The sequence below is a fragment of the Drosophila arizonae genome, unplaced genomic scaffold (assembly GCF_054131065.1).
Source record: "Drosophila arizonae isolate 15081-1271.41 unplaced genomic scaffold, UAZ_ARI_1.0 ARI_Backbone_148, whole genome shotgun sequence".
NCBI classification, from domain to species: Eukaryota; Metazoa; Arthropoda; class Insecta; order Diptera; family Drosophilidae; genus Drosophila; species Drosophila arizonae.
The window spans coordinates 1-24,743 of record NW_028315224.1 but is presented as its reverse complement, the minus strand read 5'-3'; the positions used below and the strand labels follow the sequence as shown (position 1 = coordinate 24,743).

At 40.5% G+C, this 24,743-nt stretch overlaps 4 long non-coding RNA genes and 1 pseudogene across 14 annotated transcripts; 1 reads left to right on the top strand and 4 right to left on the bottom strand.

Annotated features, from left to right (window-relative positions):
* Positions 1 to 3,151: 3,151 nt before the first annotated feature.
* Positions 3,152 to 7,873, bottom strand: LOC149267735 (uncharacterized). 6 transcript variants are annotated; one of them, XR_016271479.1, is made up of 10 exons: positions 7,559 to 7,873; positions 7,358 to 7,446; positions 7,116 to 7,296; positions 6,817 to 7,031; positions 6,654 to 6,745; positions 5,854 to 6,550; positions 4,183 to 4,243; positions 3,841 to 4,104; positions 3,580 to 3,730; positions 3,152 to 3,446 (listed from the first exon to the last, which is right to left on the bottom strand). It is a non-coding gene; the product is annotated as an uncharacterized LOC149267735 (long non-coding RNA). The 6 variants fall into 6 exon arrangements; XR_016271476.1 differs by having other exon boundaries at positions 5,854 to 6,745; XR_016271480.1 differs by having other exon boundaries at positions 6,250 to 6,745.
* Positions 7,874 to 10,278: 2,405 nt separating this feature from the next.
* Positions 10,279 to 13,098, bottom strand: LOC149267734 (uncharacterized). 6 transcript variants are annotated; one of them, XR_016271485.1, is made up of 5 exons: positions 12,721 to 13,098; positions 11,715 to 12,614; positions 11,363 to 11,633; positions 10,783 to 11,277; positions 10,279 to 10,715 (listed from the first exon to the last, which is right to left on the bottom strand). It is a non-coding gene; the product is annotated as an uncharacterized LOC149267734 (long non-coding RNA). The 6 variants fall into 6 exon arrangements; XR_016271487.1 differs by having other exon boundaries at positions 10,279 to 10,711; XR_016271483.1 differs by having other exon boundaries at positions 10,787 to 11,277.
* A 513-nt stretch (positions 13,099 to 13,611) lies between these two features.
* LOC149267733 (uncharacterized) lies at positions 13,612 to 14,815 on the bottom strand. The gene is made up of 2 exons (XR_016271489.1): positions 14,004 to 14,815; positions 13,612 to 13,926 (listed from the first exon to the last, which is right to left on the bottom strand). It is a non-coding gene; the product is annotated as an uncharacterized LOC149267733 (long non-coding RNA).
* Positions 14,816 to 15,769: 954 nt separating this feature from the next.
* Positions 15,770 to 16,478, bottom strand: LOC149267732 (uncharacterized). Its single transcript, XR_016271475.1, has 4 exons — positions 16,322 to 16,478; positions 16,161 to 16,234; positions 15,988 to 16,064; positions 15,770 to 15,920 (listed from the first exon to the last, which is right to left on the bottom strand). It is a non-coding gene; the product is annotated as an uncharacterized LOC149267732 (long non-coding RNA).
* A 4,723-nt stretch (positions 16,479 to 21,201) lies between these two features.
* LOC149267731 (uncharacterized) lies at positions 21,202 to 23,214 on the top strand (annotated as a pseudogene).
* Positions 23,215 to 24,743: the final 1,529 nt, after the last annotated feature.

Here is a 24,743-nt window from a genome sequence, read left to right as displayed (position 1 = left end):
ATATACTAGAAAACTGTAGGCAACTAGGGCATCCGATATAGTATATCGGGCCAAGCAACATCGATAACAAAGTGCGATAAACGCAGTAATTTAAATTCAAATATGTTGCTTCGTGAAAGTAATGACTTGAATTAATTATAAGAGAATTCCGAGAGAGAGATTTTGTAACTGCCGCTTCACGGCAGGCAATTGGCTGGCGCATACTCCACTGCTGACTGTTCGAGTGCGCAGACTTGCCGTTCTGTCCGCCTCGCTGCCGGTGTGCGCGCGCCGCGAAAAGCCCTCTGTGCAATATTTAACACTTGTACATATAGAAAACAAGTTAAAGCAAATAAATTAAATTAAAAAAAAAAAAAAAAGTGACTTTTTTTCTTTAAAAGGGCGCTGCAAATAAAAAAAAAAAAAATAAAAATAAAAAAAATAAAAACAAATAAAGTGACGATAAATAAATTATTAAATAAATTTATTTAAAAAAAAAAAAAAAAAAAAAAAGTAACTTTTCATTAAAAGCTACGATTGAATCAAGTACGTAAGCTGGAACTGGGGAAAAGACTATGGGTGGACCACAAATGGAATCCTCATCATTAAATTCGTCGCCAATATCGGTTGGAAGGGAACTTGACATGGATGTATCTTGCATCATGCCCACTGGCAGTGATTCTGATGACACCGCGACGGGGGTTACAGTAATCTTTACCAACAAACAGAGTGCCTCCGCTGACGATGGAACGCAGCAAGCGCCCACGGACGCACTTACTCTCACTAAACAAACAGGCGGTGAGTACATAACATCACTACTTATCTGACTCGGATATGTCCATGGAGGCGTGTGAAGGCTCACCACTCAACGACACTAGATTTATATCAGAGGATGATGAAGCACTTGCAGAGACGCCATTACTAAAATCTGACTCGGCACCAGAAGAAAATTACATGCTGCCGCATATTCGCAGCTTATATGTAAAGAAAAAAGCGGCAAAAATTGAAAGAAAGAAAAAAAATAGCAGTAAAAAGCCTCTCTCCTTATTTCACCAACCCAAAGTAAACGTAAAAAAACTCTCTCTACAAAAAAACTCTCAAAGAGATACATCTACCCACACACTTACACACGCACACACGCACACAGAAACCCTTCCCACTAAGACAAAAACGGACACTAACATAAACGCAAAGAAAAACTCAAACGCAAACACAATCACAAACATAACTGCAAAAACTGCAAACACAAACATAAACGCAAACACACTCACCTTTAATACTCACATCAGCAAACTCAGCACTAATGAGAAGCAATTCAAAACAAACACAGACGCAAAGATAGTCGCCACCAACACTCACATTAGCAAACACAACACTAATGCTAATCAAAGCAATACAAAGAGAGAGACCTCCCCCCTGGCTCGCTCCATCAACGAAATAAGAAAGCAGCGCAAAACTGAGCAGCAAGCAGTGCAAACTGATATGGCACTGAGAGCTCTGAACACAGAGCAACTGCTGCTACCCCAAAATATGAATCAGCATCAGCCACAGCCAACACTACAACAACCCACTAAGATGGCTGCTGTTCTCTTGCCTCCCCCCACCGCTATACCTTTCTTTGCCTCTCTGCAACAGAAGCCAATAAAGATTCCCCCCCTCTTCTTACCCCTGGTCCCCGATATAATGCCTATACTGCAGAAGCTTAAGGACAACTCCCTGATTAAGAAATTCAGCACTAAAGTCACTCCTAGCAATGGGCTGCGCATCCAATGTGAAGACATCGATGCTTATAATGCTGCACGGACTACGCTTGAGGCAGATGGAATACATCTGCACACCCACCAATTGCCCAGCCAGAGGGGACTTCGCATAATAGTAAAGAATATCCACCATTCCACCCCTTCTGAGTGGATCAAGAACATATTGAGCGAAAAGGGATACTGTGTTAGGCATATACGCTGCGCTAGGCAGCGCTTTACGGGAAAGCCGATAAATCTATTCGAAATAGAAATACAGCCCAACCCAGATGGCAGCCATTTAAACATCCTGGGGCTTAAAGAATTATGCAATCAGGCAGTGAAAATTGAACGGCAGGCCAAGCCAGTAGATCCGCCACAGTGCCATAGGTGCCAGGCATATGGCCACACGAAGAATTATTGTAGGAGGCCTTTCAAGTGCATGAAGTGTGCAGGCGATCATGCCACCATAGGTTGCACCAAACAAAGAAATACTACGCCCAAGTGTACCAACTGTGGAGGAGAGCACATAAGCTGCTACAAAGGCTGCCCGGCATATAAGGCGGCCAGAAGAAACCTCTCATCATATCGAGCTATTGCAGAGGCAAAACGACAGAAACAGCAACCACGACTAGCCGTTACTCGAGAGCCGATTACGAAAGAAACAACTGGTATCTCCTCAAGCGATTCAAACTACAAGCCACTTCTATCCTACAGTGATGCTGTGCGTTTAGGCTTATCTACTGACTTAGCAAACACAACACAAAAGAAACAGCTGACTAGCCAACAACAACAGTCGCAATATTTGAACCTGCAGAAACAACAGCAGCTGCAGACCCTACAGCATACACCAACAATAAACGCTACACCAAATATGAATGCAGACACACAAAACAACACGCTACCGCTAAATCCATTCAAGGCGTCACAGAATAGAATACATCGGCGTATGGCACAGGCCCAGCCCCCACATAAACGACTGGGAGCCAATAGCAACAACGACTCACCCACTGCGCATATAAGCAATCCTGCTGAGAAGCACCTGGCCAATATTCAAAGACGAATGAGGATAGAGCAGCACCTCAGGCAACAACAGCACCAACAACAACAACATAACGGACAGCAATGTGTACCAATGTTTAGGCTAGAACAAAAAATAGATCAGATGTTAGCATTATTGACGCAAATTATTAACATGCAAATGGCACACAACACATTGTCAGTACCCCTAGGCTCACATCAACAGCAGCAGCAACAGCAACAGCAACAACAACACCAGCAACAGCAGCCTCATCAGCAACAGCAACTTCTACAGCTCTCCAAACAGACAGATGGAAACAACTCTGCCGCTGAGGAGTTTGTCACCGCCAATGACAACATAAATGACCAATAGAAACATTTCCAACCAGACTCAAAATGCCACTGCACTCTGGAATTCAGAATGGCAACTCATACAAAATTGCATTCTGGAATGCCAGCGGAGTGAGCAACAAGATGAATGAAGTGGAACTTTTTATTCAGCGCCTAAAAGTAGACATTATGATGGTCGTTGAAACGCGAGTGCCACCAGGTGCAAACACTCTGAACGTCCCGGGATACGTGACATATACGGCCACAAATCCACAATCACACAGGAGAGGCGGAGTTGCTATCCTCGTGCGCAGCAGCATAAGGCACATGGCTCTCCAGGCCATATGTGAGGAATCTATCCAATGCATGCCAATAGTGATTCTAAAGGAAAATGAAAAAAGAAAAGACAATGTCATTATCTCACCAGTATACTGTCCACCAACATATAAATGGACAGCTGTTCATTTTACAAAACTGCTGGGACACCTTGAAGGCTACTCTGGACACGACTTACCAGCAAAATTCATCATATGTGGAGACTGGAATGCCCAGCACACCTGGTGGGGCAACACACGCACATGCCAAAGGGGCAAAGCGCTCCTGGAAGCGGTCCATGTGCAACGGAGGCATAATATCCTGGCCACTGGCAGTGCCACACACTTTCCCTATAGCACGAGAAAGAGACCATCAGCAATTGATTTTGCTATTTATGGTGGAATTGAAGACTGCCGCCTCAAAATTAGCTCAATGACTGATCTAGACTCTGATCACTTACCTCTAATTATTGAATGGTCTGCTGGTGGTCATCGTCGTAAACTCACTGAGCATCAACCAGGCTGGCGGTTGCCTACTACCTCGCGGAGCCAAAATTGAGCGCTTTCAAGCGACGTTCGATCAAAATATCCATCTCAATACAGAAATTAATACGAGTGCAGATATTGAAGATGCTGTGGCAATATTCATGCGCAACGTAAAGCTGGCAGCACTGGCAGCTACATCGCACTTCAATCAATCCAGACGACAGAGACGGCGACATGATCTTCAAATGGACGAACATACTACTAGCGTTATTAGCCCATAAACAGCAATGCAAGCGAACTCTGATGGCCACGCGTACCATGGAAGCCAGAAGAAATTACAGGGCTGCGCAAAACCGACTGAAGAAAGCCATTGTCACCCTAAAACAAAAAGAAATTAATAAATTATTTGCTGGAATTGTTAATACTGATCAGTACAGCATGCAAAAACTCTGGAAACTGACGAATAAGGTGAAAAGGCAACCAAAGCCCAACTATCCTCTGAAGATAACACCGGCAGGTGCCCCAAGTTCTCAAGTTAAATGGACTAAGACTCTGGAAGAAAAGGCAGAAGCGTTCGTCGCTCACTTGGAAGACAGATTCTCGCCTAAACTCTTCAACACGACTAAGCAAAGAGATGACATACATAATGAATGGCATACACTAAAGCAAAGAAAAAAGCAACAGTCGCAGCAAATCCATGCAATTCGTCCTATTACAATCAATGAATTAAAGTCACAAATTGAATTGCTGGACAAAACCAAGGCGCCGGGAGAAGATGGAGTGGACAACGGCGTTATTAAGAATTTGCCACTAAAAGCGCAACTATATTTGCTGCTAATCTACAATTCCATACTCAGAATAGGGTATTTTCCAGACGCATGGAAGCACGCAGGCATCTCTATGATTTTAAAACCAGGCAAAAACTCGGCAGAGGTGACATCATACCGTCCAATCAGTCTAACCTCGGGCCTCTCCAAATTGTTTGAGAGATTACTGCTGACCAGACTGTTTGAGGTCGAGGATTTTGCTAAAGCGGTACCTACTCACCAATTCGGATTCAGAAGAGAACACGGTACGGAGCAACAATTGGCGAGAGTCACCCAATTCATATTGCGTGCATATGAAAGAAAGGAATATTGCTCAAGCATATTCATTGACATCTCAGAAGCCTTTGATAGAGTATGGCACGCAGGCTTACTACATAAATTGATAAAAATACTGCCCATTAACATATATAAAATCATTGAAAGTTATATTGGTGAACGGACATTTGTCGTTATATGCAACGGGATTAAATCAAGGATAGGCAGAGCCACAGCTGGTGTCCCCCAAGGAAGCGTGCTGGGCCCCATTTTATATACAATCTTTACGTCTGACATGCCACTGCCCAGGATCACTCAAAACCGCCAATTTCTCGCAACAAATCAAAATCGGATGATGCTATCTACCTATGCAGATGACACAGTGGTGATGTGCTCATCGAACATACCCTCATCTGCTGCAAGAGAAAACCAGAGCTATCTAAACCACTTCACCAGCTGGGCCCAAAAATGGGCTATACAAATAAACGCGGCCAAGACAGCTCATGTAGTATTCACACTAAACAACGCTCAAAGCGGACAAAGAGGATATGTATCATCTATCCAGTTAAACGGACATGCTGTTCAGCATAAAAAATCACATAACTACCTAGGCGTCATACTGGATAGGAAGTTAACAATGCGACTACACGTGACCCAGCTTTGTGTGCGTCTGAAGGCGAGAACTGCTAAATTGGGCTGGCTCCTGGGGAGAAGCAGCAGACTGGCGACCGTATGCAAAACACTAGTCATCAAGCAGCTAATAGTACCGATCTGGCAGTATGCGCTCCCAGTATGGGGCTCTCTTGCATCAGATACTCAAATACAGCGCGTGCAAACGAATCAAAATAAAATATTAAGAAATGCAGTTAAGGCATCGTGGTATGCAAGAAATGTTGAACTACGTACCGCCTATGGAATCAACTCGGTTGACGAGGCTTTCAAACTTGCCAGTGATCGATTTGCCAGATCATTGGCATCTCATGTTAACCCGGAAGCTCGTAAATTGATTATGGATCCGTATGTGCCACTACGCCTAAGCAGACCTCGATACTTTGAGCAACTACAACACTATATAATGCCACTACAGCCACAAGATATACAGCACCAGCAGCGACAACTACCCAGAGAAGACCTCCCAACATTACTGCGCATCCAGGAGGAAGATCGCGAGCGAGAGGAATCTGAGAGACGGGCGCTGGAACAGGCACGACGTGTGAAAGAGCGCAAGATGCGACCGCCAACCAGATTCTGCGAGTCCATTATAAACACATTGAAACGTAAATACTGGAGTGGACAGCTCACCAGAGAACAAGTAGTTCAACGGATACAGGGCCAACCTCTCTCCATACAACGAATAATAGTCCCTGACTACATCGAGGAGCCGCGTATTGAGACAATAACAGCACTGTCAACGACTACATGGGCTGCGAGGATAGAAGCACAAGCTGAAGTGACAACAGCTGAGCCAGACTCCATATCCAATGATAGACCACTGCAACAAATAGCGACCATCCCAGAAACTGCTCCATACTCGTTGCAGCCTCAGGCTACGTGTCCACAGAAACTACAGGTCGCTTTGCAGGACCTGCTACTTGACGAAGGACTGGAAAGAATAACGATTAGACTGGAACAGGAACTGGATGCAGACACTGCCATAGAGCAGCGAAGAACATTGACTACAGCTCCTCGAATACATGTAAACTCACCACAGAAGCACACACAGCGTTCTTGCAAATACATACATATCAATGTATTGCTAATATGCTGGACCATGACAGCGAGAAATATCCAGATGGCGCTGCACAGGAGAATTGCATGTGACAGTGATGCAAGCTTCTTGAGACGGCACAAAAAGCGGCAGCAACTCACCCAAATGACCAGGCGCCCAAGGCGACACTATCAGAGATTGCTAGGTGAAAGCGTGCCGTCCCTATTGCACTGGCCGAGAACTGGAGTAGAAGCCCTGGCTGACCCACATGGACTGCCCTTTGCAGCCTACAATCGGACTGGAACGCGTACTCCCAGTGCACATCTGCATAGACGTAACCATAGATGGAGTCTTCAACCTGGCCTGGTTGTAGTCACTACAAATGCGAGACGAAACCCAATGGGACCATTATCAAATATAAACCATAACTACTATAAATATCATTTCTTTATAGACTAACCCGACCTTACACAGCTGTGAAGGCCATCCTTGGTATATATGCCTACATCACGATGCTTGCCTTGCCTGAAGGATGCAGACGCCCTTGATCTGCAAAACACATTTGGCCCAAGGACTGCAGCCTCGCCTTCGGGTGTTTACGCCTCCCTGATGTCATGCTATGGCGCTGGGCTAACATAAGCCTGTAAATGGAAAAAGCTATAAGCATCAAAATACCAGTTACAACCTGCAATGATGACTTACCTGCCGACAAACTCCCGCGACGAGGGGTGCCCATAAATTGCGCAATATCCCAGCTTGATGTGGTTATCCTGTGAAGTGCAGCCCGGATCCTGAAAAAAAAAAAAAAAATAAATAAATAAATAATAATAATAGTAATAAATAATAATAATAATAAAATTATGTACTAGCCACCTAAATATTGTTAATAATAATATACTTAACTAATTGTAATGCTTATTTGCTACAATATCAACAAGCACGTTTAACTAAGTGTGCCCAGATTGCACGGATGTAAATAATAACAAATATTTATCGAAATGTTATGTTAAATGTAAACTGCTATCGAAATGTTAAGTCACCTAACCCATTGCTATGATTGCTGTTATATTTATTTTTAATTCAAAACAAAAGCTGCTAATGTTATGCTAAACGGCTATCGAAACGTTAAGTTATTTAAAACCCATAGCTATGATTGCTGTTATTTTAAATTCAAAAAAGTTGCTATAGTTTTAGTAATAAGTTGGATTATAAATAAATATATATCAAACGATGGCTAAACACGTCAATGACACATCCAATATTGCCTAGTTCTCTTGGAAGCACTTACACATTAAGGATTCTGGTTTTGAATGCAGCTGGTCTGTATAATAAACTGGAAAGATTTTGAATCCCAAACAGGATACCAGTTCCAGAAGAGATGACGTTTCCAGACAGGATGCAATTCTTAATCAAGATATCTATACATTCACTAAAACATAATTAATCAAACTACTTTTGTATTTCACTTCACATTTAATGTAACACTCACATTTGAGATCTACACACAGTAGGCGTCAACAAATTTACACAAAATTAATCAAACTACTTTTGTATGTCACTTCACATTTAATGTAACACTCACATTTGAGACCTACACACAGTAGGCGTCAACAAATTTACTATATTATACAGTAGTATAGCAGTAAATAAATAAATATAGTCAGTCAGTCTAGGGCACAGCCTTGAGCAGACCTGACTATTCAACAAAAAAAAAAAAAAAAAAAAAAAAAAAAGGGCTATGTTGCAGCTGACGGCGAAGAGGACATGGACGTGGAAGTCGAATCTCTTCTCGGCTCGCCGACACTCTTGTCTGCGCCCACGCCATCGAGCGCGCCAGTAAAGAAAAGTGAGGTTTCGGCGAAACCATCAACTTCTCGAGCTGCGGCTCAGCTACTTAAAGTGAATGCGGCTGGTGTTAACGGCAGCAGCAAAGCTGATAAAGTAATTGCCAACTATCAAAAAGCCAAGGCGGCTTACAAAAGTGGCCAGATTACAATTGAGGAGGCGCTTAAATTGAGTGCGCAACCAATTGCAACTGCAGTTAAACGCACTGCTGAAAAGGGCAACAGCCCAAAGAAGAAGAGTGCTCAACTGGATTCTATTGATCTGGGTGACAGTGATGTAGAGATCCCGCCATCTGACGACCACGTACCAGCTGCAAGGACTGAGGACACACAGAAGGAGGCAGCCAGCCTCGCCAATAAGGTTTGCATTACCAGCGATGTGCAAATTACTCCACCTTCCACTTCTACTGGCGTACGCGACGCTCCCCTCAACGTGAAGCCTGCGCCACTATTCCTGGCAAATGTCACTGACATCTTGTCGCTACTAATCCGCCTGGACGAAGCCATCGGTCAGGACAATTATGGCACCATGCGCGCGGCCAACCATGGTATTAGAGTGCAGTGCAAGGATGTCGCTACTTATCGCAAGCTGGTAAAGTACCTTGAAGTAAATAAAGTTGAAAACTATACCTTCCAGTTGAAAAGCGAGCGCGGCTTCAGAGCCATTATTAGAAATTTGCACTACTCCACTCCGGACCACTGGATCCGTGAGAAATTAGCCAAGTTAGGGCATCAAGTCCGCTTTTTGAGAGGTATGAAATCTCGCTTCTCTAAGGAGCCGCTTGATCTCTTCGAAGTTGAGTTAGTTCCCAGTGCCAATAACGCTGAGTTCTTAAAAGTCACTGCTATTGGCAATCAACGGGTGAAAGTTGAGAGGCCGTACAAAACGAGCGAAATAGCTCAGTGCCATAGGTGCCAAAAATTTGGGCACACAAAAAATTATTGCCGTCGCCCCTTTGTCTGCGTTAAGTGCGGCGAAAATCACGCCTCCACTGACTGCGGCAAACAGAAAGGCGACCAGACTCCGGCTAAATGCGCTAACTGCTCGGGCCCCCATGCTGCGAGCTACAAAGGCTGCCCTTCTTTTAAAGAGGCAAGCAAGAAAAGAGTTAATGAAAGCGCTATGCAGATTACAAAGATCATTAGCAATTTAACTAAGCCTGCTCCCACTACATCTGCTCAGAGCAGTAGAATGAATTTGCCAAATCTTTTCCAGCAAGTCCCTCCTCAGCCTCGACCTCAGACTGCTAGTGTTGGGCCCAGCTATTCAGCTGCCCTCCGGGCGGGTCTTCAATTTGATCAGCCTGTTACTTTTGCTCCTAATAATGGCCAACAGCGTCAGTCTAGGCAAAAAGCTAAAAATCTCGCCCAACAACGACTTCAACAGCAGCAACAACAGCAGCAGCAACAACAACAACATCAGCAACTGCTTCAACAAGCCCATGTGCGTACTCAGGCTAGTGCCCAACGGCCTCCGCAGCCAAAAAGAAGCCGTAGCCTAAGCGCGCGCCGTAAGCACCCTCAACAAGCAGCTGAGGTGACTTACCTTAATAATGGGGTTGGCTATCCTCAAAATCCTGAGCAGCAAGCAAACTTTAATATGCTGTCTAATCTGATTGTGCAAGGCTTCTCAAGATTAGAGGCTAAAATTGATAAGCTCATTGAGTCGGTGACCTCCCTCACGGCCTGCCTGATGGCCCAATTTGGTCCTAATGAGCGCTTCAATGTCTAATAATACACCTATCGCACATATCGCTAATAGTATTAACAACATTAATATTGGTATTTGGAATGCTGCTGGTATTACAAATAAGCTCTCTGAACTAAAACAGTATCTAATTAAGCATCAGATAGATATAATGCTTGTATCTGAAACTCATCTTACTGACAACGACAGCACTGCAATTGACGGATACATAATGTACTTAGCAAACCACCCTACAAATAGGCGCAGAGGTGGCGCGGCAATTATAATCAAGCAAAATATTTGCCATTATGCTATGTGCTGCTCATCCTTGGACACGTACCAAAGCGTTGAGGTATCAGTCAGCTTGCAAAACGGCAAGCACGTAAATATTGTGGCCATTTACTGCCCTCCGCAAGTTAGCTGGTCGGATCAAGACTTTAAAAATCTGCTTAAATCCCTGGGCGACATCTTTATAATAGGTGGGGACTGGAATGCGAAGAGCCAATGGTGGGGCAACGCCAGATCCTGTCTAAGAGGCAGAACATTAGTCAATTGTATATTACAAGAAAATTGCAATATCTTGGCAACTGGGTCACCAACACATTTCCCATTCAACTCGCGTCAAACTCCGTCGGCCATCGACTTTGCGCTCTTCAAAGGCATCAGACGGGATTTGCTAGCCATCTCTGATTCGTTTGAGCTCAACTCCGATCATCTACCTTTGCTAGTTCAGCTGGTCGAGAAGCCAATCATCAGTAAAGCAAAAGGCCACCTACTGAATATGAATGCAAATGTTAGTAAATTTCAAAACTACTTGAATGACAGAATCTTGCTAAACACTGATATCAACAATGCTGATGATGTTGACGATGCCGTTGATATATTTGTCAATAATATCAAAGATGCTGCAAACTTTGCTAATGCTCAATGTCCACGCAAGATATCTATGTCTAGATTCCGAGTAAGAAAGCAGACTCTCCAACTGATTGAGGCCAAGAAGCATATCAAACGCTTTCTTCTTCAAAGCCGAAGTCCGCTGGCGAAGCAGCTCTGCAACAGACTCTCAAATCGCATCCACAAAGATATCCAAGCTGCAAAACGAAAGTACGAAGAGGAGTTATTCAGTTCTATTGACCCCACAGATAGATATAGCATGCAGAAACTATGGCGACTCACAAATGAGATTAAACGGCAGCCTGCTCCAAATCTGCCTCTGCTGAAGTCCTGCAGTGGCAATGGCTCAAATGCTCGCAATGTATGGTGCAAGACAACAGCAGAAAAAGCTGAAGTCTTCGCTGATAGCCTTGAACGGCGATTTAAACCTCTCATCTCCACGTCGCCTAGTGACTTGGCTGAAATTGAGGCACAAATAAGCCAATCATCCTCGTCTTCTTCGCTCTCATTTCGGCCAGTCACAGCAACAGAGGTCATCAATCATATTAGCACACTGGAAAAGATTAAAGCAGCTGGTTTAGATAATATTGACAACCACACAATAAAAGCGCTGCCAATGAAGGCAATACTATACCTTGTTTTGATCTGCAACAACTCGTTTAGATTTGGTCATTTCCCCTCTTGCTGGAAGCTAGCAATGGTGAAGATGGTGCATAAGCCTGGCAAGCCTACGCAACACGCCTCATCATACAGGCCAATAAGTCTATTGTCTGGCCTCTCTAAGATTCTAGAGTACCTTATTCTGAGTCGAATGCTTGAACAAGATGCCCTTATCAACGCTATTCCTAGCCATCAATTTGGATTTCGCAAGGGTCACTCAGCTGAGCAACAGCTGGGGCGTGTCTCACAGTTTATACTGAGATCATTTGAGGATCAATCGTATTGCTCTGCTGTCTACATGGATATTAAAGAAGCATTTGATAGAGTATGGCACACAGGCCTGAAATTCAAGCTTAAGATGCTCTTGCCTGATGCTCTATATCGAATGCTGTGCTGTTATTTGTCAAATCGCTCGTTTGTTGTTGAGTGTCATGGAGGATGTCGCTCAGCGATTAAGCAGATACACGCTGGAGTGCCGCAAGGCAGTCTGCTTGGGCCAGTACTGTATAATATATACACTAGCGACATCCCTAGACCTACATATGAGTCTGGAAACAAAATACTTATTGCCACTTATGCTGATGACGTCATTGTCCTCTCAGCAAACCGTGTGCAGGCAAACGCTCTAGCTCAGCAACAGGCCTACATGGACAAACTGGCTCAATGGGCAAAAAAGTGGTGCATTACAATTAATGCTAGTAAAACTAAGCATGTCTTGCACACTTACAGGAACACACTGCCGTATCAGGCTATTTGTATTGGAAATGAGGCGATTGAAAATGACACTTCTCATCCGTATTTGGGTGTCATGATGGATTCAAAGCTGAACTTCACTAGTCACGTCACTATGGTTGTCACGAGGGTTAGGGCTAGGCTGAAAAAGATAGATTGGCTTATTAACAAAGATAGTAAATTGTCTCTTAAAACTAAAACTATAATTTACAAACAGTTAGTTGCCCCACTGTGGCAATATACTATACCTGTCTGGGGTGCACTCCTGTCTGAAACTCAGTTTGATCGCATCAGAGTCATACAAAACAAAGCACTGAGAACTGTATCTGGCGCTCAATATTTTGTTTCAAATGCTCGCATCAGATCCGAACTTGGTGTCTTATCTGTGGATGAGCAATTTAATAATATCTGCTCAAAGTACTACGAGCGACTACGAGTACATAGCAACAATGAGGCTAGAAGCATAGCCCATGATCCGTTTGTCCCACAGCGACTAACAATGCCCAGATACTCTAGCCTCGTCAATACTCACCTGGCTAACGAAATTGAAATGCGCTCTCAGCGACAGCAGCGAAGACAAGCTGAAGAAGATGCGGAATTCCGTGCTAGTTATCTTCGCCGTCATCCTCCGGTGTATGGCCCGATTACTTTCCGTGAGCACAGTCGCAATATTGTGAGTGCAAGGCTCACTAGATCGTATCCAGCTTCAACACGCAACACAAGCGAAAACCTTCGCAGAATAGCAGCCCGACGCAGATACGAGGCTCTTCGCAACGATGCAGCTCGTCGCAACGACGCTCCACCAAATGATGCTGCCACACACTCATCCTCTTCAGGGGTGGCCCTCAACATAGGCAACGCAGCTGCCTCACAGTCGCGCCTGCCAATCTTCCAGCAACTGGCGCCGTTGCCACCCACTACAAGCACTTTGCGCACACACAACACAAATCCAGACAACCCTCCGGCTGAGCAAAGCGGGTCGTCTTCAAGCAACTGATTGCAGCATATACGCTAAAAAAGAATATGCAATTCAATTAGAATTCAAATTGGCCATCAGTATATGCAACAACTCACCTGTAAATTGGATCGACTGCACATATCCTATAAAGGGTATTCTAGCAAATAAAACTCAAATTGGATATTTATATTCAATTAAAGTTTTATTTTGCATGTATAGGCATACATGCAGTAAACAAATACTACAGTGCACTGACTAATATCAACACAAACGCACTTAACTAAACTAGCGGCACTACTCGATGTTTGGGACGCAGAGTCTTCTCAGCTACTTCTTCTTGTACCACTGGATGATATACTGCAAAGAAAAACAAAAATATTAAGTATCAACACTTTTATTTACATTTGCATAATTAACATAACCTTGCAGTTAGCTTGCTCTCACACACATCTCTGCCTTGTAGTGCACATACTCTCTTGTACTCGGTAGTAAGCTGCTGCAATTTGTAAAAACAATGAATTAATTAATATTCAATTATTAATGCTTTTATTAGTATTCTTATTAGAAACATACTTTCCAGTTGCAATTTTGCAATTAATGCACTTCACTTTTCGCACCATATGCTTTTCAAACATATGTTTTGTCTTTGCATATCGATAGACAGGGATGCACAATCACTTTCACGATCGCACTTACGATGTATCTAATAAATTTTAACTAAATTAAATATGCTAAAATGAAATGAAAAACCTATTGAAAATCAAATATTGAAATGAAGACAACTATTACTATTAATTATATTACTCTTATACTACTAATACTATACTTAGCTTAAACAACCTATGGGGAAAATGACTAGACTTTGTCTTGAATTTTCTCATTCAATTGAATGGCGGCATTATGGCAGCTAATTGATCTGCGCATCTCATAGATGCAGCTGTAAATGAATTTAATTATATTAATTATCTCTACTTACATATTTATACTACTTATATTTGAATTATATTAATTATTACTACTTATATATATATATCTGTAATACTTATACTCTATCTTACTCATTAGTTTACAACTAGCAATTTAAGCATATCAATGTCATCTACTTCTGATCTGCTCTTTTATACGTACACATATATCACAATAGTGCACTGCTATCTTTTGTTGCGCTTGTGGCCATTTAAACTAATCATAGTTTCGCTAAATATCGACCGAATGTATATTTTTTAAAGTATCTTTTAGGCGCAATTTTAATTCTAAGAAAATACTATTGTCAAAGTATTGTATGAATAATGAGCATCTCTATTTTCTCTTTTCCTCTTCATCTAGCTGCTGAACAGCTAATATGAATGAGACGAAAGGGAATATGAGATCATTAATGTGTGTTCTGTCAAGGCATACAAACAGAAAAGAAATGGATAGTTTGGCCGAATGGGCGAGCAAGTGGTGCATTACAATTAATGCAAATAAAACTATGCATGTCATGCATGCATACAGAGTTATAGCGCCATATCAGGCTATTCGCATTGGCAACGAAACCATTGAAAATGGCACTTCTCATTCATATTTGGGTGTTACTCTAGATACGAAACTGCGCTTCTCACAACATGTCACTACGGTCGTTACTAGGGTTAGGGCTAGGCTTAAAAAGATAGATTGGCTCATCAATAAAGACAGTAAATTGTCACTTAGAACTAAAGTCATCATATACAAGCAGCTAGTTGCTCCACTTTGGCAATACTCGCTGCCTGTATGGGGCGCTCTGCTATCTGAGGCGCAATTCAGCCGCATTCGAGTCGTTCACAATAAAGCTCTGAGAGCCATTTCTGGTGCTCAGTACTTCATCTCGAACACTCGCATCAGAACTGAACTGGACGTCTTGTCTGCAGACGAGATACTCAATAATCTCTGCGCTAAATACTACGACAGACTTCGCGCTCATAGCAACAATCTGGCCAAAAACATAGCCTATGACCCGTTTATCCCACAGCGGATAACTTTGACTAGATACACGAGTCTCGTTAACACGCATTTAGCCAACGATATTGCATTACGCACTCAGCGACAGCTACAAAGAGAAGCCGACGAAGTAGCTGAAAGTAGAGATCGATACCTTCGCCGACTGGAGGCTCAGCAACGCAACGAAGCTGCACAGGCAGCAGCCCAGCAGACGCAACGCCTACCTGTTTTTGAAGGTATTGCGCCAATGCCGCGGCCACTACCACCACCATCACCACTTGCTGCCTATAGGGTCGTATTTGGTTCACATAGGGATCAGAGTTAAGTATCTACACTATTTGAACACAAATTAAACACTCAGTTACAATTACAAAATTTTATTTTCGGCACATACATATATATGTGCAGGGAACATATGTGACGGCGCTTGCGCCTAAAATGCACATTTTGAATCTACTTAAATCTAACTTAATTATGTGCCCTATTGACTATGCAGCCCACTTGGCTAGGTCTCCTTGCTGTACTTCATATATTCTGCAATGAAAAAATCAACATTAATTATCTTTTAATGTTTTTATTTACTTCTGCAAAATTCACATACCTGCTAGTCAGCTTGCAGTTAATGCAATTCTGCAATTTCCATTTTTGCGCCCCTCTGCACCTTGTATGGCAGCAGCTCTATATATAAAAAGATAATAATTAATTAATATTAATTATTAATATCTTCAATATTGCTTGTATAATTATTAATTTCTATTTTGCAAAGTTACTTACCTGCTAGTCAGCTTGCAATTAATGCAATTCCGCTATCTTCAGTATTGCGCTTTCTGCATTTTGTATGGTAGCGGCTGTAAATATAAAAAGATTATTATTAATTAATATGTATTATTAATGTCATTAATATCACTTATATAATTGTTAATATTTAAACATACCAATTAGCAGCATCAAATTTGCATTTAATGCAATTTTCAATCAGCTGTCTTTGTTTTTGTTTTGGTTGTGCATTCCGATAGGTATGTAAACCAGGGGTGCATCGTCACTTACCAATTGCACTTGCGATATATCGAACGAATATTAATGAAATCAAAACTGCTAAAATGAATTGTTAAACTACTTTTATTTAATTATCAATTACTTTTTGTAATTTAAGCTAATTTTAGCTTAAGCCCATATTTGAGAAAATGACCAGACTTTGTCTCGACTTTTCTCTATTATTCCAATTGGCCACTTTGGGCTATTTTCTCTGTGCATCTTGTAGATGCTTATTCATGAAAAAATTTAATTATATTAATTAATGCCATCTATTACTATTGTTAAACTTAAATCTTACTTATCTATTTAGTCGTTAATCAGTTACTCAAGCACTTTATTGTTAATTTGTATTATCTTTAAATTGCTCTTTTATAAGTATTTTGTAACATTAAGCTGCACTGTTATTTTTGTGCACTTTTGGCTATTTAAATTGAATCATTCTATGATAAGTTTTGACTAATATTGTCCTGTATAGATTTTAATTATCTCATAGGCGCTATTTATATTCATAAGAAATGCTATTGTGAAGTATTAATTGAATAAAAAGTATCTCCGTACTATCTTCCCCTCGCCATGCAGCTGCTGGTCAGCTGATCATGTATGAGATGGGGAGAAGCGGAGATCATTAATGTGTGTTCTTCATAGACATACGAACAGAAACTTACACATTAAGGATTCTGGTTTTGAATGCAGCTGGTCTGTATAATAAACTGGAAAGATTTTGAATCCCAAACAGGATACCAGTTCCAGAAGAGATGACGTTTCCAGACAGGATGCAATTCTTAATCAAGATATCTATACATTCACTAAAACATAATTAATCAAACTACTTTTGTATTTCACTTCACATTTAATGTAACACTCACATTTGAGATCTACACACAGTAGGCGTCAACAAATTTACACAAAATTAATCAAACTACTTTTGTATGTCACTTCACATTTAATGTAACACTCACATTTGAGACCTACACACAGTAGGCGTCAACAAATTTACTATATTATACAGTAGTATAGCAGTAAATAAATAAATATAGTCAGTCAGTCTAGGGCACAGCCTTGAGCAGACCTGACTATTCAACAAAAAAAAAAAAAAAAAAAAAAAAAAAAGAAAAATCGAGTTATGCTGATGCAATAAAAATGGGCATAACTAATAAGCAAAAACCATCTACTGCAGTAAAAACGCAACAAGGTCAACAAGTACTGCAGCGTCAACAAAATACTCAACCAGTACCTATAAATCTGAACAATCAACACCAACGGTCACTTCAGCAGTTGCCACCAAATTCGATCAAATGAAGGTCATGGACATGAAGACGATCAACATGCCAGCTGGCGATTTAGAAGTCGTAGCCGTAGTAATGCTCGGCTCACTGTTAATAATGATAGCGATATCAAAGCATTAAATGCAAAGTTTGATACCTTAATTGAGTTAATGCTTGATGAGCGCAAACGATCTGTTCCCATGGAAGTCAGTAGTATAGAAAATCTTAATGCGAAGATGGATCAGCTTATTACTATGTTGACTTTATTAACAAACTGCATGATGGCTAAACACGTCAATGACACATCCAATATTGCCTAGTTCTCTTGGAAGCACTTACACATTAAGGATTCTGGTTTTGAATGCAGCTGGTCTGTATAATAAACTGGAAAGATTTTGAATCCCAAACAGGATACCAGTTCCAGAAGAGATGACGTTTCCAGACAGGATGCAATTCTTAATCAAGATATCTATACATTCACTAAAACATAATTAATCAAACTACTTTTGTATTTCACTTCACATTTAATGTAACACTCACATTTGAGATCTACACACAGTAGGCGTCAACAAATTTACACAAAATTTATCAAACTACTTTTGTATGTCACTTCACATCTAATGTAAAACTCACATTTGAGATCTACACACAGTAGGCGTCAACAAATTTACTATATTATACAGTAGTATAGCAGTAAATAAATAAATATAGTCAGTCAATCTAGGGCACAGCCTTGAGCAGACCTGACTATTCAACAAAAAAAAAAAAAAAAAAAAAAAAAACTATATTAATTGTCATAAACTTTTTGTAATTTAAGTTAATTTTAGCTTAAGCCCATATTTGAGAAAATGACCAGACTTTGTCTCGACTTTTCTCTAATATTCCAATTGGCCACTTTGGGCTATTTTCTCTGTGCATCTTGTAGATGCTTATTAATGAAATAATTGAATTATATTAATTAATGCCATCTATTACTATTGTTAAACTTAAACCTTAATTATCTATTTAGTCGTTAATCAGTTACTCAAGCACTTTATTGTTAATTTGTATTATCTTTAAATTGCTCTTATATAAGTATTTTGTAAAATTAAGCTGCACTGTTATTTTTGTGCACTTATGGCTATTTAAATTGAATCATAAGTTTCGACAAATATTGTCCTTTTTAGATTTTAATTATCTCATAGGCGCTATTTATATTTACATAAAATGCTATTGTGAAGTATTAAATAAATAAAGACTATCCCCGTACTCTTCCCCTCATCATGCAGCTGCAGGTCAGCTGTTCATGTACGAGAATGGGAAGAGGCGGAGATCATTAATGTGTGTTCTTCATAGACATACGAACAGAAAAAAAATAAATAAAGACTATCCCCGTACTCTTCCCCTCATCATGCAGCTGCAGGTCAGCTGTTCATGTACGAGAATGGGAAGAGGCGGAGATCACTAATGTGTGTTATTTTTAGACATACGAACAGAAAAAAAAGGCCGGATACTGATCTGCAAGCAAGATTTCAATCGAATTCGCCTTCGGTATTTTTTCAATTAGTTTTACGAAGTCGCATGCGAGTTGGTTTTTCGAACATGATATATATGCGAATCTAGTAAAGTGATCTACCAATAAATGTAAATATCTTTTTGTCGATCGTTGTCCACCAAAGCCTCCAATTGTATCTAAAGACATTATTTGTAATGGTCTCTCTGCAGGACCTAAATATGACAAACATCCAAACTTCTTGTTTAGTCTTGTCTTGTTTTTTATACAAGTTTCACATATTTTGCAGATCATTTTTATATTATTTAATAAATTTGGTGCTGTATAAAATGGTGTCATTTTCGCTTCTATTTGACTTACTCCAATGTGGCAGAATTCGTTATGTATTCTCTTTATAAGTATTTTACTGTATTCTTCACTCAAAACTATTTTTTTCTTATTCTTTCCATTCTGCTTGTAATAGATATCATTTTCAATAATAATATGTTTCTTGACTTTTAAATCTGCGTTTTGTTTTTGGTCATTTTTTATATCATTCATACTTATTATATTTACTGTTTGTAATTTGTCATCATTATTTTCATAAAATTCGTAAACAGGGTTTCTGCTAAGGCAGTCAGCTTCGGTATTATTCTTTCCGGGATTATATATTATTTTGAAATTGTATTGAGAAAGGTAGTGGGTCATATCACCCAACTCATCGTCTGTTCTGTTTTTTATGTTCAAGCGCTCTAGTGGTTTGTGGTCTGTGTAAACAATGAATTCGATTCCAATCAGCCAATGTTGCCAGAATTTTAAGCATTCTTTAATGGCCAAGCATTCTAAAAAAATTGCTTTCTTCTTTTTTTGCGAATCATTCAATTTTTTTGAAAAATAGGCTATTGGTTTTTGCGTACCATCGTTTTGCTGTTGTTTTAAGATCGCTCCTATACCTTTTGTGCTTGCGTCTGTGTATATAAAAGTTTTAGCTTTTGGATTGTAGATGGCCAGAATTGGTTTCGAGCACAAGTATTGTTTTACTTTACTAAAGGCTATTTCACAATCAGTTGACCAAACAAACCTTACATCTTTCCTGAGCAAGTTGTGTAGGGGATCGAGCAAAATTGAGACGTTAGGAATGTATTTCCCATAAAAATTCACTTTACCTAAGAACTGTCGTATGTTTTTCTTATTTTGTGGTAAAGGAAAGTCTATTATAGATTTTAAATTATCTCTTAGAGGAGTCACTAAATTCTCTGCGATAAAATGACCCAAATATCTGACTGAACTTGCCGCAAAATTGCATTTTGTTAACTTTAAGCGGAATCCTTCCTTTACTATAGCATCTAACAATTGTCTCAAGTGAATTAAATGTTCATCGAACGTCTTTGAGAATATCATGATATCATCTATGTAGTTTACAACAAAATTTGATAAGTTGTACTTTCTAATTATATTCACCAGAATTCTTTGAAATGTTGCAGGAGATGTTTTCAATCCAAAAGGGAGGCATGTCCACTGATAATGACCTTCTTGTGTCACAAATCCAGTCCTTGGTCTATCTTGAATTCTCAATGGTATAGACCAGAAGGCTGAGTTTATGTCCAGCGTTGTGAAAAATTTATAATCAACTGTCTTAACCATTAAATCTTCAATTAAAGGGAATGGTTGTGATTGAGGTACAATTAGTTTATTTAAATCTCTAAAATCAATACATAGTCTACTCTTCTTCCCTTCATCCTTTTTATAAGCCAATGTGACTGGTGCTGCAAATGGACTATAGGATTCCTCAATTAGGTTATGTTTTAATAATTGAGCCACTTGCTTTTCGATTTCAACTTTATCATCTAACGAGCATCTGTAGGGTCTTTTGTAACAGTATTTTTCTAGCTGTAGGTCTATAAACGCTTCGTAGTTCCTTACTTTGCCGACATCGTACTTATCTTTGGCAAAAATATGTTTATAATTATTGTTCGGCGCAGCAGCTAATAATTGCTCTTAATAGTTAAATAAGCTTCTCTTAAGTTAATCTCTTTCCTTGTCATTCTCATTCGCTGTTAGCGCACTCTTGCACATAACAAAGCATAACACACATACATATGTAAATCTCATCCGCTCTGTTAATTGCATACTCCTCTTTATTTATATTCTTTTAAACTCTGTACGAAAATAGTCTTCATTCGCGCAACACTTACAAACTTGTCACCCTCGCATCGAAATAACTTTGCCTAAACAGTGTCCACAGACTCGGCATTAAATTAATAAATAATAAGCTAAATTATATCGTTTTGGTTTTATTTTTTGCCTTCGTAAATGATTGGAGCCAGAGTTGTCGAAAAGCTCGACAGCTTCAAACATTTTGGTGACCCCGACGTGATCCTAATACACTCTGTGGTGCTCGCTTAGCGCGTTAAAAGTTATTACACCATCTTGGCGTCGCTCATCAGTGAAATTTACAAAACATTTGTGCAAGATAGTGCATTCAAATTATCAATTTCATTGTGACACAACCTTGTAAAACATTTAACATTTCGTTCGAACTGCTTATATGTATGTGTACGCAATTGTCTTGAGTTTTTTGCATCCTCTTTTAATTGCCGTTTCGTTCGTCGCGGTTGGCGCTTTCTCAGCTGCATCTGCATAGAAAGCGCGCAAACCTAAAAAGCTGTGTCAATCGTAGAAGACACACACACACACACACACACATACATAAATCAAAGCTCAGATAATCTGCATGCAGTGGCTTTGCATTCTGATTATCTTTATCATTTTTCTTTCGTCCGTGGATCATCGCGTTTAGCGCCTTTTATGTAGCGTCTGCACAGCTATTCCTAAAATAGTTGTCTCGATCACACACGTACATACATATGTATATACGTACAGTGGGCTTGCATATAAACTGTGCAGATAAATTATATGTGCATAAGTGGAGCTATTAGCTTGTACATTAACTTTGCAATTGCAAGTGTTCTTTCAAAAGTGAACATAAGACAAATAAATTTGTGGCTAAAATGAATAATTTAGAATCGAGTGCTGATCAAGTTCCTGCATCTCAGGTCACTTATCTAAAGCGTAAAACGAAAGCGCTGTTCGATAGACTCGAAAGTCTATATGCCGAATCAGACGCGGACAAATTAAGCCATATGGATTCGTGTGATTTACGTGTACTTTTGGACTCAATCACCAAACTAGAGTCAAATTTCGATGCGGTTCACACGAACTTAGAAGAATCAGATTTTGAGTCCATATCCAGTGATTTACCTGCGAAATTTGAATCAATTCTACTGAAGTTTAAGGCCCTGCTTCAACGTGAACTGGGAAGTCGGCCAAATCAACAGTTTTCTTCGACACTTAATACAAGCTTTACAAATGCTAATCCAGTGCTCATTATGTCAAATCGGTCGCGTTTGCCGCAGTTGGAATTGCCAAAATTTAGTGGAATCTATACTGAGTGGGAAAACTTTTTCTCTATGTTCAAAACGATCATAGATGCTGACTCTGATCTCAGCCCTATTGAGAAGCTCCAACATCTTCGGTCCTGCTTAAGTGGTGCTGCGCTGGATACCATCGGCTCATTGGAAATAAATAGGGCTAACTATAGCGTCGCCTCTGGATATTCTTCAACGTCGATTTGATAATAATCGTTTATTTTACAGGCACACATCAGAGCGATATTTGGGCTTGAGAAGGCAGATTCATCTGTGGGCAGACTGAGGCAGTTGGCGGATAAGGTTACATCTCACATTCGTGCTATGGATTCTCTTGCATCGAGGGAAGAAGTCGCTGATTGTATCATCGTGCAAACAGTGTTGCAGAAATTGGACAAATGCACTCAGGCCAAATGGGAGGAACGATCATCAGCAATGAGTTACCGTCGTGGGCCAAGTTGTCAACGTTCTTGCAAGAGCGGTGTCGAATGCTTGAAAATGTGGATCAAGTTTTGCAGGATGGTCAGGTTGGCAAGTCAGGGAAGATCGTGAGTACACATTTAAGAAAATCATTTGTTGCTTCCAAAACTCCAGTCGTTGTGTCTTTTGCGAAGACACGAGCCACATGATATTTCAATGTAAGCGTTTTGAGCAACAATTGCCACCCATTGCACGACATAAGGAGGCCAAGAGACTCGCTCTGTGCCTAAATTGCCTAAGAAAGGGGCATCAGCTGAAAGATTGCAAATCTAGTACCTGCCGCACTTGTCAATCGAAGCACCATACCTTATTGCATTACAATCAATCTTCAGTAGATACATCCAACACTGTTCAACAAACAAATGCAATACATTCCTCTGCTATGGTTGCAATGTCACCTTCTTTGCCTCAAGCCCATCTGTCGCCTCATTCGTCTGATGTTGTGCTTCTAGCCACTGCTATAATCCTTGTTAAGAATCGAGTTGGAACATTCGTTCCGTGTCGTGTACTCTTGGATTCAGGATCTCAACTTCACTTTGTTACCACGCAATTCGCTAATCAGCTTCAGCTCCGAAAAGAAAGTCGCTTACTTGCAGTTTCTGGCATTGGAGATGCTAGCTTCTCAACTGAAGGATACTCAGTCGATCTCGTTCTGAAATCGCGGATTTCAGATTACTCAACTACCATCAGCGCAATCATCGCCAAGACGATTACTGATAATCAGCCTGGAATTTTCAATGTCTACTAATAGTTGGAACATACCCTCAAACATAAAGTTAGCTGATCCCTTATTTTATAAGTCACAGCGAATTGATCTTCTCATCGGAGCTGGTCTTTTCTTTGAGCTGTTGTGTATTGGGCAAATTATGTTGCCACCTGGGTTGCCAGTTTTGCAGAAAACTCAACTCGGCTGGATCATATCAGGTGGCGGGCAATCGGCCCCCAAACTCTCATCGTTCATCGTAACTCAAAGAGCTTCCGATGATACCAATTTCAGCACTCGGCTTGATGATTTGGTTCGTCAATTTGGGAAGTGGAGCACGTTTTCGAGCCTATCGCCAAGGTAACAACAGAGGAGCTCCACTGTCAGCAAGCATTTCATCGCAACTCATCGTCGATTGTCTTCAGGGGAATACTTAGTCTGCTTGCCAAAAAAGCAAGGCTTCGAATCTTTGGGCGACTCTTATGTGCAGGCCAAGCGTCGGCTCTTAAATTTGGAGCGTAAGTTTGCTCGAAATCATGCTATGAAGGAAAAATACTCTGCATTTATGAAAGAATATATTGATCTCGGCCATATGTCACCGGTGCCCTGCGCAGAGATTCTAAATGCAAATACTTCTTGCCTCATCATTGTGTATACAAGGAAGAAAGTTCGACAACAAAGCTGAGAGTGGTATTCGACGGTTCGGCTGTTACCCACATCTGGGCTTTCATTAAATGATATTCTTATGTCAGGACGACCATACAAGCTACATTGTTTCACACACTCGTTCGTTTTCGCACATTTTTCCATTGCACTTACAGGTGATATTAGTAAAATGTATAGTGTGTGAAGGTTTCAGAGCCTGATGCAATGCTTCAATGTATCTTATGGCGAAACTCCTCAGACGACGACATTCTAGTCTTCAAATTGAATACCGTCACTTATGGGACCAAGCCCGCTTCTTTTGGCTATTCG